Below are 4,239 nucleotides of genomic sequence, written 5' to 3'. Positions count from 1 at the left end.
AAGGTCTCCCACAGGAGACCACCTCAAAGGGCGGACCGAACCATCATATTTCCCAAAATACCACAGCCTACGTCCACTCTTCGCGGTTATCGCAACCCTCGGCCGAGCGAAGCCCGCCTCAATCGGAAATTCAAATTCGCCAGCATCTCCCGCCAAAACAGACGCGGTCTGTCAAAAACGGCTGCTCGCGCCGCCACTAGTCAATCCGTGGGTAAAACAGGGAGGTTCCCGACCGACGGACAAACATGACGCCACCTGACAGTTAGACGCGCGCGAAAATCTCTCTCTTTCCCGTGACGCCGAACCAACAGCATCGTCCGCAAAAGCTCTCTCTCGTATCAGACGTCGACCAGCCAGGATCTTTTCTCGCCTCGGACGCGAAGCCAAGCCAGCATCCCCTATTCTCCAGCCAAAAGGACCGCGTCAGCGCCAAGCAAGATACCAAGCTAAAAGCATTCCGGACAGCCAGCCGAAAAGACTGCATCGCCATGACCAACCCACCGCCACGTCAATAACCTGTATCTACTTAAAATATACCAGCCTTGACAAAATACACCGTGCGTTTCTGTCTCCCACCCCCGCTTTGGCCTTGACGTTATCACGGCCTGCTATCTCCGCTTAAGAGCGCGCGGAAGGCCGGTGATACTACCTTATAATTATGTAGTAATGTATTATATAATAAGCACCATCTGTGACATCTGTCGAAAGTTTAAAAAAATCACATCTCTCTTCAACATTGTATTGAGTTTATGTCACGTGACCTCAGGATGTCTGTACCTGTCCATACAAATCGATAGGCTGTTGAAGCAGCGCCTAACACATTTACCCATTATATTATTATCTATGGCTGCATGTTTGTTCAAAATAGCAAGATAATTAAAAAAAATATATTTCTATGGGATTCAATCACATATAAAATATTATATTGATTGTTAAAAAATAATTTATCTTGTGATTTCTATTTATCAGTTAGTTCAGTTGACTAGGATAATTTATTCAATCAGTTATGATCTGATATTGTACCTAAGTCATTCGTCAGTGTTTTAAACATAGAAGTATTATAAAATGTCTAGTGTTACGGGTGAAATTATAAATTGTTATGGAACAGATACAACGGATTTTTGACAATATATTTTGAGCATATTATGTTACGTTTATAAATGTTTAGGAAAATACATAATTCAAACTCATTGCTTAATTTTATATCGTCAGGGAGATTTTGAAATTTCATCGATTTATTGTGTACCTATTCATCAGTAGTAATATTGGATTATTTTCTTATTTCCCGTAAGTATACCTGACAAGTCGTCGCCATAGTACTTGTTTTCCGAATAGACCAATTGTCGATTGTTCAGGAAACGAAAAACAAAGTTCCCTGTCTTATATTTAAATATCAGTACATATATCAAGCACCCTGTCTCCTTTTTATGATTGCCACATTATCCAAGAAGATATTTGATGAATAATATATTAGTATAATTCATTAAACTAAGAGAAAATACGTTTTATTTACAAGTAAGCAATGTGGATATACGGATCATTCTCAGCGCTGGCTCCGAAAAGTGGATATTCGGAACAAAACAAGGACATTCGGAATGTTAGACCGTAGCGTATCGTTGCATGGACCACGGTATACCGTGTGGTCAAAAAGTACAAACTTAAAAACTTAATATATATTTACGTAAATTTTAATAAATTTACTGATAGGTACATGATTTTTTGTAAATAGGTGATCAAGTTGTATCGATGATCGTTTTTATCTAATTTCATAGGTAATTATAAAATATGCCATTCACCATTTTCTGTTTACAAAATTGGGAATCAACATAAAATTATATATCTAATTATAGTTATAAAAAAACTGTATCCATAGATTTACGTAATAATAATGTAGGTAGTAAAATTTTCCTAATTTCTATATTAAAACGGTGGCAATGATATTTTTATTGTTCACAAATAATGCTTCATTATGGATTTTAATCGAACTTGATACAATTAAACTTATTACAAACCATATATTGCATATTAGGTATTATGTTTTATTGGCATGGAACAAAAAATAGGGGCATGTGTTATTTAATAACCATTGATTGAGAATATTCTATCCTGAGTATAATATTATTATATAAAATAGTTCACTCACGAAACCAGAATTAACCTTAATAGATCGTACATTAACTAAAATATCTATTGGATAGCCAATAGTATTATAATTAAACTTAATGAAAATACGATCAAATGTACTGTAATTCAATGGAAATCCACCAAAAAAAAAATAGGTATAAACATACATCTTATTAATAAATGAGATTAAATATTCGCGTACATTTTAGCATGAATAGATAAAAAGTAAATTAAAAACAGAAAAAGTTTTGATTATAGACATTAATAATAATTATTTTTTAAGACCGTAGTTACCGAGTCACACTGTACAATTCGTATGACCGTTGGGATATTATCTCTGTTTCTCAGTACAAAATACAGTAATTTAGGTTAAAATACTTACTTCCATAACTCTGCTGTAAGTTCAGAGCGAACTGGTGATGTACCAGCCAAGATTGATAGCTTTAAATTTGATAAATTCACTATTTAAACGATAGAAACTTAAAATAACACAATAGTAGTCAAAATCGCGCGCTTTGAAAGACGAAAAACAGACATCAGTCACATATGAAGTGAGCGACATTAGAAGTAGACAGTGCTATATGAAAGCGATATGCGAGAGTGAGATCGAGCTATTCTATTTGACATTCGGAAAATAAGCACAAAGCAATCGTTGCGAAACATGGCGTATTCGGAGTTTTTAAAAAAATATCTCTGTTTCTACAAGAAAATATACAATTTTTATAAATGATTTCGGTGTAGTTAGACAAAAGAAATATAACTGCATTAAAATGTCGATTTTGACAAAAATGGATATTCGGAAAACAAGTACTATAGCGACGAAGTGGGCTTTCTCCACAGCCTACCTCTTTCCAAAAGTCACCCTTCGCCACTGATGGAATTGTAGTTCAAGCCACCAAGGTGTCAGTAACTTATTAGTATAATAAATTTATACTAATGATAATTCTCGTTTCTTTATGTTCTGTTATAACTCAAAAACTACTGGACCAATAATCATGTAACTATCACAACTTATAGACGACATTGTTTGCTACAAATATATTATAGTTTAATTTCGATATATCATAACATCCCGAAGTTTAGATAAAACTTTCCGAAAATAACAAAATTTTTATAATCGAGTAGGTAAAATAGTTAGATAGCAGCGGTGGAGTTATTAACATTTTACATTACCATGAGGTTCAATAGTTTTGACATGAAACTAGACAGTCAGAGGGACACTGAGCGAGAAAAAGCAATGTAATAATAACAACCATAACAATAATCACATTAAACTTACTTAATTCCTGCGCACGAGAAGGAATTGCATGTGCATGTCATATTAATGGTTAAATTGTTTCACAATAGGTGTGGTGTAGTGAGGTGAGACACAGGTAATAATAGAATTAAATCATGGGTGGGTGGGTAAGGTGGTCAGATACTTAGCACGGGTAGAGTGGTGAGGTGCAGATAGAAGATCGCACGCCTAGATTCAACAATTGTCTATTTCATTGATTTGAGAATCTGCCTATTTCTTCATTCTGTCTGATTTTTATTTCCACATTTCAGTTGGATGAAACAATAAGACTGCGATAGGGTTTGAAAATTTATTGCACAATAATTAGTTATAATGCAGGAGGGACAAATTTTAAATATTTTATTAGTTTTTTTATAATCTAATTTTACTAAATGATATTCTTGTAATAGGAATGATTAAATCACAATAAAATTTTAAATACTGTTCTTAATTACATAGTTACGAATTTTAAATAATATCAATAAAAATTCTGTTTGATGTAATAATAATACTTCATGCATAACAATGAATTTGAAAAAATGTGTGGTGGACGACCACCTCTAATTAATGTTTATAAAAGATAAATCAGTGTGTTTGAAAAATGGAATACATAATGTGGTCATATTAAAATTTTGTGTTTGAGAGTCAGTGCATGCATCATTATGTCCAAAAAGAACACTTGCGGGAAAATTCAATTTACGATCTTTCAGCAGCTTGATATCTATGGACTTTCGGCTTTTCAAAGGGTGAATTGGCTTTGAAAGATATTATTTTACTAATTTTCCGCAAAATGGTTGAAAAACACACTGACCGAGGTGGAGAATTTAAGTCATATTTTT

Source organism: Rhyacophila brunnea, unplaced genomic scaffold, assembly GCF_057557595.1.
Source record: "Rhyacophila brunnea isolate RB1 unplaced genomic scaffold, BYU_Rbru_1.0 scaffold_2, whole genome shotgun sequence".
Lineage (NCBI taxonomy): Eukaryota > Metazoa > Arthropoda > Insecta > Trichoptera > Rhyacophilidae > Rhyacophila > Rhyacophila brunnea.
This window is presented reverse-complemented; position numbering follows the sequence as displayed.